Source organism: Nanorana parkeri, unplaced genomic scaffold, assembly GCF_000935625.1.
Source record: "Nanorana parkeri isolate BGI_ZX_2015 unplaced genomic scaffold, ASM93562v1 scaffold124, whole genome shotgun sequence".
NCBI lineage: Eukaryota > Metazoa > Chordata > Amphibia > Anura > Dicroglossidae > Nanorana > Nanorana parkeri.
In genome coordinates, this window is record NW_017306392.1 from 956852 (window position 1) to 976944 (window position 20093).

At 39.3% G+C, this 20093-nt stretch overlaps 1 long non-coding RNA gene across 1 annotated transcript in view; it reads right to left on the bottom strand.

The window, feature by feature from the left end:
- Positions 1 to 8285: 8285 nt before the first annotated feature.
- Positions 8286 to 20093, bottom strand: part of LOC108784702 — a 15630-nt gene continuing 3822 nt past the window's right edge. The window contains exons 2-3 of the long non-coding RNA XR_001941086.1: positions 17041 to 17043; positions 8286 to 8297 (exon numbers count right to left, since the gene is read on the bottom strand). This is a non-coding gene — a long non-coding RNA (uncharacterized LOC108784702). The remainder of the gene's footprint in view (positions 8298 to 17040; positions 17044 to 20093) is intronic.

A 20093-nucleotide genomic window follows, 5' to 3' on the forward strand; every position in this document is an offset into this window, starting at 1 on the left:
TGAGACTTGACATGTTTGGTATCTAATTAAAAACAAAATAACGCAAAATCCGAATCAAAATGAAACGAAACAAATTTTTTGCCGGTGAACATGTCTATTGGGTATTATATTGTGTTTATGTTCACTAAAATGAATTTAAAGGTATTTATTGAAAATGTGGGTTTGATAAACAGTTGCATTAATATTGTGTGACATAAAAATGTATTCTACAGTGTCTCATATTTTAGAAAATGTAATATAAAAGGCTTTTAAGCAGTTTTCAGGCCTAAAATTATTTTAGCATGTGTGCAAAAAAATGTAAAACATTTTTCTAAAAGCAAATAGGATGAAACATAACAACTGTCAGGTCTACTACCATGCTTTGAAACATGGTTTTACCCTTTGTAGTATTTGGGTGTCAAGCATTGATGGGTAATTACATCCCTATCCTCATCAGTCCCCCTACATACTTTTCTCAACTCTACTTTGTGTGTAGGGATATTTATGTGTAGGGATTTCTTTGGGTGATGCTAAAGACCCTTTGAAGTCTGTGGATTTAAACTTACATGTGATAAGTGTCAATAAAGTGCGTCTCTTGGAAATATGGAATGAAATGTCATGTGACAGAAGTTTGTCTAAATATAAATTCTAGTTCTTCAAAGCTGAGTGTCTATTTTTCTTTACTAGGTATGTGTCTCATACTCAAAGGTGGGATCCATCCTAAACTGGCTTGAAATTTCCAACTAATCTATGCATATACCACCTCTCTGGGTTTTCAGATTTTCCCTCCAGCTCACCTGTCAAATGGCTGGCTGTAATAATGACATCAGCATCATTACTCCCAGCCGCACATTACAGCACAAAACTATCTCTACACTAAAGGAGAGAACTGGAAGACCAGTCCCTGCAGCCTCTCTTCCCCTCCGCTCAGGTGGTCCAAGGATCTGTGATTCATTACTTCTAATACAGTGCACTGAATGTTAGGACCCCAAGGGACAAGGGGAAAAGAAGCTGCAGGGACCGGTCTAGCAGCTAGGGGGGTCCGATGCTCAGGTGAGTATATCTTTTTTATTTTACACCCTAGACCAAAATGAGCAATTAACCTCTGCAGTGTGGGGGTAGCACCACTGCAAGAGGTAATGCTGTTTCTTCGTTAAGCAGATCAAATGCAGGCCAGAAGTAGGTCAACTGCAGGTCAAATGCACCTGTCAGTGAATTCTGAATTATCTCAAACTAATGTCAAACTGATGTTATTGACACAAGCCCAAAGCCCATTAACATAAAAGTATAAACGTGTATATAAAAAAAAACAATGAATGTCAGATTGCCTCTAATTAAATACTGATTAATAAGTCAGAATCAGAAAATGAGTATGACAGTGGTGAGCAAATAACATCTGTAATCTCATAACTAATGCTTTTCCCAACTCAATAACATCAGGCAGAACTGGAATTCAAGCAAAATTCCAGTAAACCGCAAAAAAAGGTCAATAAAATATAAATTGTCATATTCATTCCTAGGGCTGTATTGTATGGCATTCACCCATCATTAACAGAGAGGATTCGCCCTCTTTGGGGATCAGAGGATTCGTCCTATTCACCCATCATTTCCAAAGAGGATTTACCCTATGTTATGGCAGATGGTAAATTTTGTATGTTATTGGAATCCTTCTATATGTTGTCATTGGCAATTAGTAAACATTGAGGTATGTCACCAGCATGTAGGGGTAATCCAAAAGGTTGTGCTGAGGCCCCAAAACACTGAGTTATTTATTGCTGTCACATACCAGGAAAGACACAGTGTTTTGGGACCTCAGCAGGACCTCATGCAGGCAACGGTGATCCTCACTGATTGCATTCAATGCTTTTTTTTTTTTTAGACCTATTTTTCTGAAGTCTCCAAGCTTATCAAGTGACAACGGGTGCAGGGTCCATGATGATGCAGATTTGATCAGCGCCACTCTCCATGTCAGTATATTGTGAAAGAAGGGTGCCATGCTTTTATATGCATTCCTCTCTCCAGTCTTTCCAGTCTTTTGGGTTAAGTAATGCTGGGTGGCATTCAACCTAAATTATTGAGGATATCTTGATGCCAAAAGGAGGTACTGGAAGGGGAAACATTCAGATCGAAGGTGAGTATTGCAGCCAGAGTGGCTTTTTTATTTTTACAATATAAAAGTTTAGCCCAGAGTTGGGTTTTAATCAACATTGCAAGTAGAACAGTGAAATAATTAAGTTCTCATTACATTAATGATAACGAAAAGAACCAAATCCAATCTAAGATTAACATCTGCTTTGTCAACTAATATCACAAAGGGCTGATGTATAAAAATTCCACCCTGGTATAGCTGGGTGAAAGTTGTTGCACAGTATTACAGCTGCTAGATGGAGCTATAGGAACATAAGAAATGTCCTCCTAAGTTGAGGAGCATTACTCCACTCCATTCAAGGAATGCTTCTCAACTCCACAAAAATATATTGGTTGGCACTTGTAAAGTACATGTTCCTGTCCAAATCATCCAATTTTCTACTTAATGAGTGAAAGTAGTCACTGTTTCCTGAAGGATAAGTTCACTTTCGCACAGTGCACTAATCTTGGCCATACACTGTAGCATTTTCTTTGTTCAAAGAAAATATAACAGATTCTTCCATCAATGCTTAACAGCGTTGATCGAGGAATCTCCCACTGTCTTCATTATATTCTGAATGGCGGCTGACGGCCACTGTCAGAATACCCAAACAGAGGCGGCAGCCCATTGGCTGCCTGTTCTGCTCGTTCAAAGATGTTCCGACTTTTCAGCTGATCGAGGGATGATGGCCAAAAGTGTACAAATTTCTTCAACAAGAACTGGCCAAGATTTACAGTGTATGGCCAGCTTTATTCTTTTTGAGTGTGTCCCTCCCTCCCCCCTTCTTCAATTGTGCCATTTTACCACTGGTCTTTTATGCACTGGCCGTGCCTGCGCAGCAGTTTCCCATAGAATTCTGTGGGTATGGTGTTCGAATTTCAGAATCTATAGTTTGAGCATATTTACTAAATGTTCAAGACAGTAATATGCATTTTAGCATGTATGTAAAAAAAAAATGAAAGAATTGATCTGAGAGGTCAAGGTGAAACACCAGGCATTAGGAGATACAAAAACACTTATGTATTCCTGTAATATTTTTTATTGTATTTTTTAAATTTAATACTAGTAACAGGCATAACCTTGTGAACTTTTTATGGCTACCTTTAATGAAAGTCAACCAAGCATAATTGCAGATGACTAATAAATTAGCACTCAACAGATCTAGTTAAATACAATACGGTCTGGCAAGGGTATCGACCAAGGTGAATTCCAATTCACCTTAAACCATAACCTGAAGTTACCGCTAAATTCAAAAATCATAACTCTGAATCTGAGGATGATATATTAAAATTAACTGTATATATAGCTGCATCTGTTTAAACAAACCTTTGTCTATGAAATCCAGAAAGCTAGAAACACATAATTCCCCTTCTGAGACACATCTAATTCATAAGCTTATCGAATTTAGTGTGTACACAAAGCTAATGTCATGAAACACAATAATTTAGGGGTTATCAGATAGTAATATGTATGAATATTTATATATTGATAGTTATGGAATTCACAGTTTTGGAGGGGCAGAGAAGAGGATTAAAAAATACTTTGCCCTCCTGCTCATCCACACTAATCCTTCCTAATTGGCTTATGGGCCGGCTCAGGGACACCCCCTAGAGGACCAATAAAAAGTGCCTGCGGAAGGCAGTCAGGAGGATCTTGTAACATCAAGAGGCTCTCGTTTTTGCATCAAGAGAAGCTCTAGTAAAACCAAAGCTCACAGCATCAAAAGGAGAAGTTCTTGTAACATTTAAGAAGAGTCCCCCTTTAACATTAAGAAAGACTCCTTGCAAGCCTTACTTTGAGAGAGCCACCCAGATCCAGATTGTCTGGTGCATTGAATTGGACTGTATCAGAACTTATAAAACCCAGGACTGTTAAAGGAGAACTATGAGATGAATGATTTCCACTCACCTCATAGTTCTAGCCGACCTGTGACAATGAGACTGTCACAGGTCGGCTCAGTAGATCGGGAGGTGAGCGAACACATAACGGGTTCGCTCACCTCTCACACCTGTCACGGCTCTCTGCCGTGACAGGGAGAGGGGCTGGATTCCCCTCTCCCCGCTCCGATCTGCCAGCGCTGACTGGCGGAACGGACGGGGGAGGGGGCGGATACCGCTGGCTCTGACTCTAGATAGGCAGAGCCAGCTGTCACTCACGCAGCTGGGCGGATCTCGATGTCCATGTCGGGATCCGCTCTGGCTGCGGCGTCTCAGTATACCGTGAGCTATAGCTCGCGGTATACTGAGCTTAGGGTAACGGGAGGACGCTAGTTTGTGTCCTCCCGTTACCCTAAGGAGAACTATGGGGAAAAACACTGACCCCAAAATAATTCTCCTTTAAGTATTCTCAATTGTATTCCCTTTTTATTTGCAGTGCTGTTATATATAGGGATGCACCGATATAGCGGTGCATCCATTCTTTCTCTTCTCCCCGCTGGGCGCTGTTCCCTGTCCCAGCGGGGAGGAGAGAAACTTTCACAGGCGGCCGAGCGCTGCGGGAGAAGAGCACTCTAAGCGGCCGGCGTCTCTCCTCCCCGCACAATTTTTGCATAATTTTATGAATTTTATTAATGGTTATCACAGAGGGATATTTGCACAATTTTATAAATTATACTGTCATTACTGCTTATAACGGAGGGATATTTGCACAATTTTATAAATTATACTGTCATTACTGCTTATAACGGAGGGATATTTGCACAATTTTATAAATTATACTGTCATTACTGGTTATAACGGAGAGTTATTTGCACAATTTTATACATTATACTGTCATTACAGGTTATCACGGAGGGATATTTGCACAATTTTATGAATTATACTGTCATTACTGGTTATAACGGAGAGTTATTGGCACAATTTTATACATTATACTGTCATTACTGGTTATCACGGAGGGATATTTGCACAATTTTATGAATTATACTGTCATTACTGGTTATAACAGAGGGATATTTGCACAATTTTTAAATTATACTGTCATTACTGGTTATAACGGAGGGATATTTGCACAATTTTATGAATTATACTGTTTTTACTGGTTATAACGGAGGGATATTTGCACAATTTTACAAACTGCAGTAATTACGCTTTGAAAGATTTAATTTTGCACCGAGGTAATGTTTTATTAGGTTTGCGTACCAGAGCATTTGTTTACATTTGCATATCACTATGTTTGGTTGTTTATATTCGTTGTATTTTTATTAGCATTATCCATCCAGTAGGATTTTCTTTAGGTTGATTTTATCTAGACATCATTTAAATAGGTGCGCTGTGTTCAAGCAATTATATTTAAATAATTCTGACTGGTTACTGTGGGCAAAACTATAATTCTGTGCTCATTCTTTCTCTGTTTTTAATGAGCCTATGGGGGTGATTTATTAACCTAAACACACGCACGCACCAGGTGCGTGTGATTTTCACACAGCAAAACGTATTTATCAACCAAAAAGTCTCTAAAAGCATATTTCCACTAATGCCATATATGGAAAAATCATGCACATGATGCATATATAATGCTGCTTCACAGTTTAGACAAAAATGGTTAGCTCATGCATTTACATTCCTGCATTCATCAACGCAAGCAACACAACATAGAGCTAATTTACACAACATCACCTTGCAATTCATGCTTGGCTTTGCACAACACGCCTGCTGGGTGTACACACTACAAAGGTGTTTAGATTCCACACATAGATCATGCTGGGAGGGAACACACTACAGAGGTGTATACATGTTCGTGGTGTGTTTATAAGGTTAGTAAATCAACCCCTATGTCTGGTTGTTTTTGGCATTCCCTAGTTCTTTCCTTATCGGATGAAATTACTGAAAAATTAATAATCTTTTTAAATAACTTCAGGTGTCTAATAAACGCTAAATGAATATCCCTTCTTTACCACAATTGATGTTGCAATGCAGTGGGTCTGAACACACACAAATGCTAATTTCATGTAGGTTAAATAAAGAGAAAAACTGAATTGCCAAATATGTGGCTTTTTACAAACTATTTCAGTGCCAAGACCAATTGCTAATCCAAACAAAAACCCGGAGAACACAATTTTGTAACCTATTGCTTATACGGACTGGACCACTCATACATGCTTGAATTTCAGTAAATGAATACAATGAACTTATCTCAGTACAAATCTCTGTGTTTTCTGTAATTGGTACATTTTAGATTTTCCAAGATTTCAAAAAGAAGTACCCTTGGGAAGCAACTAGAAGAAATCTTTTAGTGGTCTGACTTTAGTAAAGTGTATAATGTTTATTTTAAAGTTAACTTAACTGACACATATTTTTGACATTGGTATACCAACATTTAAGGGTTTTCCAAGGAGAGAGCACAGCAAAAGCTGTTTAATTTCAGACTCTATCTCGCTAACTGAAACGTTATATCCCCCAAATCAATTAAATTATAACAATCATGCATTCTGAGTCAAACCTTAGCAATTCATCTATATTCAGCAAATGTTCTGCTGTATTTCACTGACACCCTTTTCGTACATGGCAGCCTTTAAGTTTTTATGAATGCTTCAGATGAGCTGGGTTAACTTCTAGGATGCAGTGCCTAGAGGCCAACATCAAGGGGTGTTAACATCAAGCATATTGAGGGAGAACTTATGTGGGCAAATTGTATAAGTGGCAGCAAATTCTTCTGCATTATTCATCCAGGGATAACATTTAGTTGCCATTGGGCTATACAAGGCTACTTGTGTGTTCCTGCACATTTAAGGAGGAATGGGCTTTCTCCAAGCATACCTGCTCTCAATTTATTCATTGCTATATATGTCCCAAAATAAGAGCACTGTTTGAGTTGAGTTAGAGACCACACTTCACAGAGGGCCTTAAGAAGGCAGTGTGGCTTCTACATATATTTGCAAATGTATGCAAGAAAACCTTTGTTTTTAACACAAACTAGTGAAACATTTGTTTTTTTTGCTGGCTAGCTGGTATGAGTGTTGGGAAGTATTTGTAATGTATTCTTCTGTGAAATGCCCTTATCCTGCGCACCTTACTTTAAAAAGCTAGTTATACATTTATTGGAGTGATCTCCATTTTTGTTGTGCTTTTTTTTCTCCCCCTTAGGCCAGCTACCTTTTGCCACCCCTGATCAACTGGTACCTCCACCAATACACGCGCACAGAAGGCATATGTGCTCTTCTATATAAATATAAACATGAACACATAGCCTTAGCTACAGTGGATAAAGCATTTGCCTTCCTGCACTGAAAACAGAATTGTTAAAAATACGAGACAAATTAACACATAAAAATAACTTCTTAATAAAAGTTCATTAAAGCCACACTGCGGGCACAATTATAATTTACACACCTTGCTAGATGTGTAAATTACTATTAAAAAGCTGGGTGTTATGAGTAGAGGCCCACTGCAAAGTTTAAAAATCGTATCTTCGACCACGCCATCCCCAGCACGTCCAGTTTCCAGGCACTGAAGGGAGTGTGAGATGCGACTCAAGCAGTACATCGCTCTGGGTGCATCCCCCGCCTCCTCTTCTCTATTGTCCATTCACAAAATTCCTTGTATTTTTTCAAATAATTCAAGACATTTTGTGATTGGAGTAGGAGAGGAAGGAGCAGGAATATTACATAATCTCTCCTCCTCTAATCACAGAATGTCTAGGGTACCTGTGAAAGCAGTTTTACTTACTTTATACCTTGGCCCAGCAAGCTTCTCCTTTCATGCGACTAGTTCCCCAAAGCCTCTTCTCTTCCCTGTCCCGGCCAGTGGTGGCAGCTCTGACATCATCGCATACTATGTAAGACCAGCAGCCTTGCATTGTAAGTGAGGATACTGAGAAAGGAGTATCAGAGAGAAGAGGTGAGAAGTGGTTGATGTGTGAGCCTGAGGTAAAGTAAATAAAAGTGCTTTTTACGGGTATCCTATACAAAAATAAGCATTTAACCCTTGCAGTGCATGGGGTAGCGCCACTGCAAGGGTAGAAATTTCATTTTCCTGAAGTTGAGCTTTACATTAAAGTGATAATAAATTTAAAAAAGGTTTTAAGCTATTTTAAATGTTGATTAAATCACTTACATTGGATGCTGCTCCTTGATGTTTTGAAGTTTTAGTTTTCTGTAGAATCAGCTGGTCGCCTGAGCTCTGGCCCTGATTCTCTTTTTTAGAGGGGCTCCTTTTCCTTGCAAGGTTCTATGGAACCACCCTTGTGTGTGCTTGTAACATTTGTGTGTCTTCACAAACACACAGGCAAACACACAGGCACAGCAAGGCAATCTTCTCTCATGCTCCCCTCCATACCCCTTTTGCCAAGTTGGCAGATGGACAAATACTGGACGGATGTGATCTTCTACTGGACAGGAAGTTTAGGGAAGCTTAGCTGAGAGAGTTGGAGCCAGCTGTTTGAAAATATGATGACTGTAAGTGCATGGGGGGAAAAAAATACTTTGCTGGGCAATATGTGTTTGTTTAATCAATTAGTTATTTTTGAAAAACGTTTGAGTTTAAAAACAAAATTCTCAGCCCTGTGGAGAGCTCAGGTCAGGTAATTTACATCTGCTACATCTTACTATTTCCACAGCTCACTGTAAATATGACATTCACCTGGTGCACATTCATCTATTCTATATAAGGTGAATGTCACAGTGGAGTATCACTTGAGGATTAGAGTGAATTGCCCAAACCTACCCTATAGTGATTAAAGGCTGCTATAGACATATTCCTATGGCTTGTGTTGTTTTTACAACTTGCTCTCATTACATATATAGATGGAGAAACGCCCTGCGAACAAATTGCTCATAGTGATAACATATGCTGGGAAATTCCCAGATGAAGTAAACAATAAAGAAGTTAAAGTTTGGCTGAAATTTCAAAACTCTTTGAATGTTTTCTCATCATTGACTGTGTATAATCTTCTGTGCCAAATAAGAAGCTCTGTAAAAAAGTTTTAACGCGTATGTCTGGGCAAAAGAAAATATGCAGTACATGTGTGCAATATATGCACCCCCATGGTTGTCTCTTTAAAATGCTGCAAGTGCATGAAAATACCGTTTGATCTGCCTGATATTGGTGTGATCATAGCTTCATGTTATAAGCTGACAACACAGTGCCTCTGCTTCAAAAAGACCAGTCTGCAGCTTACCTAATGGAACTTGAATTACTACAGTAGATCTCAAATATTAATTCGTTTTGCGTGTGACGTTACGTGGTCCTGATCCTATCGTGCTGCCACCAAGATGTGACCATATCACTCTCAGCTTCACCCTGCACGAGATTTTCCAGCTGGCGGTACAACAATCTAAGGACAGCAGATCATCACTGAATGATCATCACTGGGGTTGGTTAACTCCGCAGTTAAGCCTTTACACACACAAATAATAGCTGTCACCACATGTTTTAACAAAAACATGCACCATTCCCAGCAAATGCTGTGACAATTCTAAACTTAAAGGGTAATTCCACTTTCCCAGGTGAATTTCCCCACCAGTCTGCAACTGCCCTCCGCTGCTCTTAACGAACGCTCCTTCCCCTCCGTGGTTGGCTGCCGGTGTAGGATCGTACACAGCAGAGCAGCCCTGCGCTCGGTATTTTAAATTCCGCTCGCAAATGTTGAGCGCTCATTGGTCAGTAGAGTCACCTGACAGAGCTGACCAATTATTGCCAAGAAACACTTTTCATTGGTCAGCACAGTCAGAAGCACTTCTCATGTGTTTAGATGCTTGACAAATGGAAAGGTTTAAATAAAAGTGAAATTGTGCAAAGATAATGCAAGACAAAGAAACGGGCTCACTTCAACCTCGCCCCATCCCTAACAACATATACTAGTCACTCTCCATTGAGCTATGAAGAGTTAGGAAAAACAGCTTTGTAAGGTCAAGTCAGATTTCTAGTCACAGCTTACACAGGACTGAAAGTCACCCTACTTATTTGTGACAGTGCTGGGCCAATCAACCAATTAATTGCAACGCAAACCTGTGCTTTCCCCATGCAAGGCCAGGTGACAGGCTCCCTTTATAGCCCTTCCCCCAGCACCCGTACTCAGGGTGTAACATGAAACAAGGTCATATCACCTGTCTACCTGACAATCACTACATCAGTAAGGCCTTGTTCACACCAAGCGCGTTCCAGGAGCAGAGCAGAGCAGTTACAGACCGGAGCAAAACTGCGTCCAATGTATTCCAATTATATTTTTAGCTCCAGTTCAAATCGCAGCGTTCCATTCCAGAGCAGGTAAAAAAAACTGCAGCAGACCCTATTTTACCTGCTCTGGATCTGCTCTGGATCTGCTCTGGAACGCATGCAAACGCATCAAAAACGCATGCAAACGTCCTGGAACGCACTGAAAGCCCATTTTAAACTAAAAAATATATATTTTTTTCCAACCAAAAACCGCCTGGAACGCATCAAAAACGTGGCAAAAAAGGCGGCAAAAACGCGACACAACCCACTGCAATGCGTGTGCAGAAACTCATGCAGATCTGCTCTGCATTTGGTGTGAACAAGGCCTCACACAATTGAGAACACAAACAATTACTTGCAATTATCCTCATAATCAGCATCACAGTTAAATCCAGTCTAGCGCTACTAAAACAGGTGAACAGCTAGAGGGATCCTGAGCCCAAGGACACAGGGGGGAGCAACTCCACTGGAACTAGAGTACTTTGGTGGCAATTGGGGAGGTGCTCCCCACAGTAGTTGGGTTTTCCTGGAAAAACTAAGTACTACTAGGCTCTGGTCCGGCTGCTCACATGGTACTGACAGTAGAGAGCCTCTCACCTTGCTGCAGATCACTTGCCCAGCTACCTGTCTTTCAGCATTGTCATCACAAGGGGGTGCAGGGGGTGAGGCCCACACTGGATGACACCATCAGAGGGGGTGACACCAAAATGACTGACAGGGCACTCGGTCATGGACTGAGAGCCTGACAGCTACAAGATAGAGGAGGGGACACGGCGGCCTACCTTATCCCATCAGATGAATGTCCCCTCCTCGCTTTGCTGGCATCCATCACCAAGATTGTCACCGGCAGTGAAGTGCACTGGTTGTGTCAATACAGTAGTTTTGATGTATCTGAGTGTATGTTTCTGGTTGTGTTGGTACATTAGTGATGATGTCTGAGAGCATGTTTTTGGTTTTATCGGTACAGTAGTGATGATGTCTGTAATGATATTTTTCTGGTTGTGTCAGTACAGTAATGATGATATCTCTATGGGTATGTTTTTGGTGGTATCATTACAGTAGTTCTGATGTCTCTGAGGGTATGTTTCTGGTTGTGTCAGTACAGTAGTGTTGATGTCTCTGAGGGCATGCTTCTGGTTGTGTCAGTACAGTAGTAATGATATCTATATGGGTATTTCTAGTTGTGTCAATACAGTAGTGTTGATGTCTCTGAGTGTATGTTTCTGGTTGTGTCAGTACAGTAGTGTTGATGTCTCTGAGGGCATGCTTCTGGTTGTGTCAGTACAGTAGTAATGATATCTATATGGGTATTTCTAGTTGTGTCAATACAGTAGTGTTGATGTCTCTGAGTGTATGTTTCTGGTTGTGTCGGTACAGTAGTAATGATGTCTCTGAGTGTATGTTTCTGGTTGTGTCGCTACAGTAGTGATGATATCTCTATGAGCAGGGCTTGAAAATTAACTCGTCCTCTAGTCTGTGATTTTATTTTAAAAAGTATAGCTGTTGAAATCACAATGAGATAAGGAACGGTATTCTGTATTCCCTCTTCTTAAAATTGGTTAGGACATAGTGACTGATTTAAAAACAGATAGCAGATAACACTACCTGCAGAACAAAACAGAGCAAAAAGGCAGTGTAGAGCCTGTAGTGGCCAACAAAGTGTTCTCTGTTTAGTGCTACGGAGAACACTACCTGATAGGATAGCTCAGTCACATGAGCTGTCAAAGTCCTTTTGACCAACCTCTGTTCTTTTCCTGAAAAAAAAAACTTAGAGAAAGGAGGAGCTTGTACAGCAGATGCACAGTTGGGGGACTGACAACAAGATTACACAGTAGGGAGGATGTGTCTGACAGCTGTACATGACCTACATGTCTCTTTGTTTTCTTTGCTTTCTCATATCTCATATCGGCCTCGGGCGGCAGGGAGCAGAGGGGCAACAGTGGTGTGGAATAACCCCAACGACTGGGACATACCCGCCCGGGCCGTAAGTTGTGCTCTACATTTAGCCCTGCTTTGAACTAGCTGGGCTAAATGTGGTGTGAGGAAGCCATCATGTATTGGAGGTGACAGGGTCAATAAAGAGAACCTGTCACTTCCAAATGTTATCACACAGGGGCTTGTTAGCTCCTGTGTGATAGCAATAAAGTTAAGTAGTAAAAAAAAGATAAAATTAAATAAATACAAATGTAAAAAATAAGTAAAAAATATTAAGTCATAATAAATAAATTAAAAAAATAAAAGTGATTTAAAAAGTAAAAAATAATAAGAAAACATTATAAAAAAGTAAAAAAATTATAAAAAATAAAAAAGTAAAAGATGAGAAGATAAATAAAAAAGTTAATAAAATTTAAATAAAAAAGTGATAAAAAAGTTTTAAAAAATAAAGAAACAAAAAAAATGTAAAACTAACCTTACCGCCCCCGCTATCCGGTTGCCATTCTCCATTTTTTGGTCTGGGAGGGGGCGCATTGAGGGACCTGGCCTTGGGGCAGCAGGGAGAGTAAATCCAGCCCTGAAGACAGGTACTGTATAAGCAAACACTGATCACTGCATCCCTGTATAAAAAGCTGGTCAATATGTACCTAAGCAATATTGCTGTAAAATATTAACATGTTTTTATTTCTTATCAGAGCATCAAAGAGACAGTGATAAAAGAAGACACTGAAAATAATTGGGTTAATGTATTTACATTGTCAACAACTTGTAAGGAGTTTGTGGTGAGCTTCTGATCTCTCACATGTACGTTATACTGTATATATTACCTGAAAGTACCTGTTGACAGTCATAAATACACATTATACTGTATAGTATATGGTACCGAGTATAAGTAAAGGTTCTAAAGTTGGTTGTGTGTATTACCCACACATGGATAAAATGATTGCTTGTTGTCAAATCAGAAAATATAAAACCTTTTCACAGCAATATAATGAGAAATAAATAGATGCATATATTTAATATTAATCATATACATAAACAATAAGGTGTTAATGCCAATCTCACTGCACATTTTGTTTGGCTTATTTTTTTCTTAATCTACCAGGCATTCAGAAATTGTGTATACACTTGACATACTGTATGTTAAAAGTGACATTTTGGGCAATATGTGTTTCAATATATTTGTATTGGGTCATTTAAAATAAAAATATAGAACACAAGTTCTAGTCTTGATCTTTTTTTGTCACAGCTATATCAGATTTTGGAATGTTGCTTTTAAAAGATATTTTAAATAATAATGGGTTTCAACATGAACTAGGAAACTGTGCAACTCGGGGGAAAGGGGGTTAGATAAACTCAGTGTGTGTCTGTTTGGGGTGAGGGGGGCTATTGGGGGGTGACAAAAAGGGTAACTAAACTTGCAAAATGTTTTGGAAAGTTTTCTTACACGTTAATGCCCTCTCCTTGTCCTCATCTGAATAGTGGAGTCCTGTGTGAACTGGAACACAAACAGTAATCACTGCTGATTACAGACCTGACACAGAAGAAACACCAGTATAATGAACTGGGAACCTGCACATATTACCTAAATGGGGAGCCATCCAGGGTTTCCACATCCAGCCTGAACTTGCCAGTAGCTGCAGATGACTGTAGGAGCTTCCAGAAATGCAGGGCTTGTCACAGAGAGAGAGAGAGAGAGAGAGAGAGAGAGAGAGAAAACCAGTATGGCATGACTCTACCAGTACTATTGGTTGACTGGAGAAACTTTTTAGCATTTTCGATATCCGGCATGAATCAGCAGCTGTTGCTAGTAGAAAATCTCCCAAATAATCCAAGAACAGCATAGCTGAAAAAACATTTCCCTTTTCCAGAAGGCACTATTAAAAAACTCAGGTATGATAGTTGTGCTCATTGTAAAGCTAGCCCTCCCAGAATGCAGTGCTTGGGCACGATTACATCATTTGTGCCAAAGTGGACCAGGAAGTGGAAAAAATAAATTGTAAGTAAAATAAAAATATGTTTGTTTAGCTACTGAATATGAGATTATTTCATATCAGCAGGCAGAGCTGTATGCTGACGTGATTTTTCGTTAAAGGGGGGGAAAGGTCTGCTTTAACAATTAACAAAAATGTATCTTATTTGTGTATCACTCAGCTGTAGATCCTCAAATCATCTCTGAATTGGTGTGGACACTTTTTTTGTATTGAATTGTATTGAATGTATGTATGGTTTATCACAGGAGTGAGCCTGAAACTGACTCTGTATGGCTGCAGCTCATAATAATAATATGTACAGGTACTCATTAAGGGAACATAGGTCGCAGTGGGTTTTCTGTGATTTCTACAAGCATTGGGAACATTTATAACCAGTAATCAAAACATTTTAGTAGCTTTCTATAGTGCACTGGTGAGTAGTTTAAACTAACATTTCCTTTCACATTCTGTTCTTATGCCTGATGAGCTGAACCATAACTGAAAGCTACAGTGCACAATCTGAAAAAAATGTGGTCATCACCTGGAACAAATATTTTAACAGTCTCGATGAGCCCTTTATCTGTATTGGTTTATTATATGTTATAGCTAATAAACATATTAGATATTCAGAAATAAATTATAATAGGAAAAGGTAGGTGAAGAAACGAAAAATGTAATATGGGCACACAGATGAAGGATAATGTGGATTTGCAGTAACGTTGGGGCACAATAAACTTACTCAAAACAAGGGAACATTTCTAATAAGTGACAAACTTGTTATGCACACATTCTCACCATATTGTGGTCAATTATTATATATATAAAAATTATTTTTGAAAGGTGATTTTAAAGGACCCTTTCAAGATCTATTTCATTTAAATATATGTCAGCAATTAGCATAGTTGTTAATGCATTCTTATTGGGTTCTCTCTAATGGCACCTATATACAGCCCAATAATAGACATTAATCCCACATATAGGGGTTAACAAATGTATAGTAAGCAGGCAGAGATCTTCAGACATGTTGGAAAATGTCAGTTTATTCAAGCTCCCAATGTAGAGCTTGGATACACTAAGCCATGGCTCATGAAAATATGACCCATTGGCCCATGACTTTCTCAGTGACTTTTCCCATTGGCCCACTGTTTTTGGTTCGCATCCTGAGTCAGGAAGAAGAATGCAGAAGATTCAAGCACCTGATGATGTACGAGAGCAAGGGCAGATGTCTCACTGTCTGCTGCCTTTGTTAAAACATCTGTTTGTCAATGCTCTATTGCAGTGCAGATCTGGTGTAGGCAGACAGAAATATACAGGGTGGATAAAGAGTTTCAGAATTGCTAGACAAACCGCTGTAAACAGTAACTCTACCCTGCTTATAAAACAGTTGCTACAGAGTAGAGCAGTAAAACGGTCAGCATCGTATGTTCGTTAGCATCTATCACCTATCTTGTTCCTTTGTGGTGCTCACATATTTGCAATGTTGGTTCAAGTTTCCATAACAGTCCTAATGCAGATCTATTTTTTACCCTAAAAAGAGAAAACTATGCAATTATTTGGTGGCTCCCATTTTCTGCTTGTAAGAGACCGATGATCAGCATTCTCTACCTCAGCAGGACTTGCTGATCTAGGTGCACACTCAGACCGTCTGCTGGCTGAAATCTTCTACTACACAAAGGCACGCAAAGCTGTAATATCAGAAGTTAGTATAAAATCTTCTCGGTACTTTGTGTAAGTGTCAGTGTAAATGTTCCTAATAAATTTTGTGTCAGTTCTGGAGAGCTGCGGTGTTCTCTCTGATAATTTTGAATGTCATAGTGGTGTGACCTCAGCTTATCCTTGATATCCTGGTTGTCTGATCTTTTGCATGGTTCGTGATAAAGGCTTTTGCTTTAAAACTTGGTATTTTCTTTGCTCATCTGTTACCGGTGTGCTAATGTTGTGGCAATCCTGGGAGCTGCCATGCAACTAAGTTTCAATGAACTTTAAGTGGTGAGAGCCTACATCAATCAATCAAGATTCACTGCTATCTGGAACAATGGGTTACTGAAAAGAGGAATCTTAGATTATGCAAACCCTTAAAAGAAATGCTGCAAATGGGCTCATAGTATACTTTTTACAATTTTAAGCAGAGAATCATTGTCTGAAATTTTGCATGGGCTGTTTGTATGGGCTGCTATAGATAGTCCAACTTATGTTGGAACCTACAAAGAATCACAGGTATCAGTCCATGCAGAACCAGCTCTCCTTCCTGAAAGCTATCACAGGAGGCTGAGCGCGTGGAGCTTAGCCTCCTGTGACAGCACTGCAAGCTGTCTCCTCCCACACACCGCTCTCCTAGAGGGGAGATGTGGGAACAGAGGGGATGTGGGGGAGAGTGGGAACTCAACTGCCCTGCTGAAACCCTGCACATCATTGTTGTGTAATTGCTGGGAATTGTAGCCCTCTATAGCTGATGTACTCGGTCTAGAAAAAAATGGTATCGGTGGATCTCTACTCCCATCCATGCCCGTACCGAGGTACAGACATGTCTTAATATGGATGGGAGGCAGAGTTAATTGACTACAAGTGTGGTGCATAGGCAGCCGTCTGAGGGCGCGCGTGCGCGGGGGTTGCTAAAACTGCACGTTCGCCGGTGTAGGCAAAAATCCTTGCACTGACCCTGAGTCCATGGGCATCTAATGTCTATGGATACCTGTGTACTTGTGTCACGTGTCTTATAGCAGATGTTAAAGATTTGATACTTGTTATAAAGGTGAGCTTCAGACAAAGACACAATGATTTGTGAATCAGTTTTTTATTTCTTTGCATATGACTGGACATTCAACGTGAACACAGTTTTACATTCTTTATACCTTTAGTAAACAAGCCCCACTATCTACAACTAGACAATTTAGTAAAAGTATTACTAACGCCTAATCTTTTTGAACAGCAACACTTCGTGATAGAATAATTTAACACAAGAGAATAATATACGCCTCGCCACCAAGCGCAGAAACACTTTTGTGTAATTACAATGCATCATCATCATTTATAAAATTTCTTAGCGTGGTAATGCTACCTGTGCTAACAGACAACGCAAGACACACCTCCGCTGCTCCTCCAAGGGAAGTATTTGTCCCCATAGGCAGCACCTTGGAAGCTGCTGTCAATCACTTCTCTTGGAGGAGTGTCCTCTGGTGTGTCTCCTCTTGGTCTGCCTGTGCACATCGGTACACTAAAGGGTGGCTTCATAGGACCTTGCATGGGGAAGGAGCCAACCTGAAGCAGGAAATCTGGGCTAGCACTTTTCCTGCTTCAGGTTGGCTCCACACAAGAGGACACGCAGAATAAGGAGGAAAGGACATGTCTACTACATAAAGAAGCCAAGCACATTGTAAGTCTTCACCTCAGCTGTAAGATTAGCAAAAAATATTTAAGACTTTAATATTATTCAAATTAATTTTCACTAATTTGTAATACATAAATTGCTCCTGGTCCTTGGTGTAATATGTTTTACCGTAAGGAGTTTAAATAGGGACGTTCCAATCACATTTTTCATGTCACATGTCTTTTGATCTGTCACATATGTCTATCTTATGAGTAATTATGACTTATTCTAGCCATGGTGTTGCAAATAATTGAAAGTAGAACCAAATCAAAAGCAAACATCCCCTTTCTTGCAGTTATAATGGTTGTAATGTGGTATATTTATATGTAGCCAGTAATTAGCTCTAATAATGTCCCATATGAAATAAAGTCACCAATCTACCTTGACTGAACTTTCCGGCGTTCTGTTCTTAAACAGATTAATGAATAGAGAAAACATTCCTTAGCAGTAGGACACTTATAGTACAAAAAGTCAGTTTGAAACTATAGTAAAGATGTTTAAAACAGACAGATCTTAAAACACACAGTCATATAGCAACCTGGCAGAAACACAATATGCAAATAGTCTGACAGAAACTAGATTTTCACAGAAAACAGCAAACCTAGAGCAATCTTGCCGTTATTAAGAGCTTCTGTATTCTTATATGTAAAAGACTTTGAGATGTGTAAGAAATTAAAGTTCGTGAAATTGGTATCAGTTTTTTTCTCAAGTGATGACTAAAACAGCTGACTACAGTATCATCGCTAAAGGCCTGTGCTATTTTCTGGAAGTCCTACAGTCAGTCAAAGGAATACTGTCTGAACCTTGATTAGTTTATAAAATATGTCCACAAATCACTGTAAGCCCTGAAAAACTGTCTACCATGATATCACAATTAATATAAAATAAATATCTAATTTCCACACCTTATTGTTGTACAAAAGGGAGGCATCCAATTTAGTAAAGTTATCCTGCAGTCGTGTCTGACCGCATATGTACAGTAATCATGTAGGACTTGGGGAAATATATACACCATCATACCATATGCAAATACATTTTAAAGGGTTACTAATCCTACAACACAAGTCCATATATGTAAAGATATTTTGACCATCCAACACTGATAATGCATTTTTGGTAGCTGCGGGTTGAAGGTGTTTTGCAGGGTCATTTAAAGAGGAACTTTACCTATATCTCCAAAATAACAACAAAGGCACCTTTAGAAATGTTTATTAATGACAATATACACACAGATACTTCTAGATAGTTGCAGGCTTTATATTCTTTGCATACCTTATTTTTATTTTCTTACATATAACCATGCACATCATCCCAGGGGAGTAAAATACCTTTCCCTGAGATCTTGTGAGATAACAGATGAGATTTCCCAGCAATGATGTACCCCTTCCCAGGATGTAATGCTTGGGCACAATTACCTCATTTGTGTCAAAGTGAACCAGGAAGTGGGGAAAAAGAAATTGTAAGTAAAATAAAAATATGTTTGTTTAGCTAAAGAATGTAAGATGATTTCGTATAAGTATGCAGAGCTGTATGCTGATGTGATTTTTAGTCAAAGGAGGTAAAGGTCCAGTTTAATTATTCACAGATGAGTATCCAAGCACAAAAAAGTGACTTTCTGATAGAGAACCTTGCTTTCTTATTACTACAGTGACCTTTGCTTACCTGGGTTGTCTGCAGTTATAACACAGCTTTACCTCATTCACAAAGCAAAAGGGAAAACAAAAATTCCTTTGCAGAGTGCTAATTCCCTTGCCAAGTGAACAGCCCATATCCCTTTATTAATGTCATCAATATCCTATCACCCCAATTCCATTACAGCACACAGCATTGACTTAGGGCTTGGAGGATGGGACCACAGTGTATGGTGGGATACATTGGCACATAACACACCTGGAAGTGTTAAATTCCGAAGACACTAGATGAGGTTGCAGGGCTGAAACAGAGGAAAGGTAGGAGAGGTGAATTTAATGATTCTTCACTTGCAGGGTACTGCCTGTACAAGTCTCTTTAAGTCATAAGGACGTAGTCTGATATGTTTAAATGCGTGTCATTAATATGTCAAACCACTTTGTATTAGATCCAGGCCCAAATGAAATATGACATAACAAAATAAAAAAAATAGGTGGGTGTCAAACTGTATTATCATGACATAATTACAGTTACAATCAAATGGGTTGCTAAAGAAAAAAAGTGATATAGGGAACCTTGGGTACAAGAAGTATGGAAACTTGCTGACCTCTCTTCTGTCATGTAGATCCAATGGCTGCATTCGTTTTGAGTCACCAACCTAGAACAAGTATGCAAACTACATCTCTTGAATTTACCCTGACTCTAGTGATCTGCATGTTTGTTCCAAGTCAGTGAAGAAGAAAGAATTGAAGCCAGGAAAGGCAGGTAACTATCACTTTCAGAAGACCAACGAGTGCCTACATACTTCTTTCCGTATAGGTTTCATTTAGTGATTAAAGAATCTATAAGTAAATAAAATATACATGACTTTCTAAAAGTGTATTTTGCACAGATTGTCTCATCGGGTTATATATATATAGATATATATA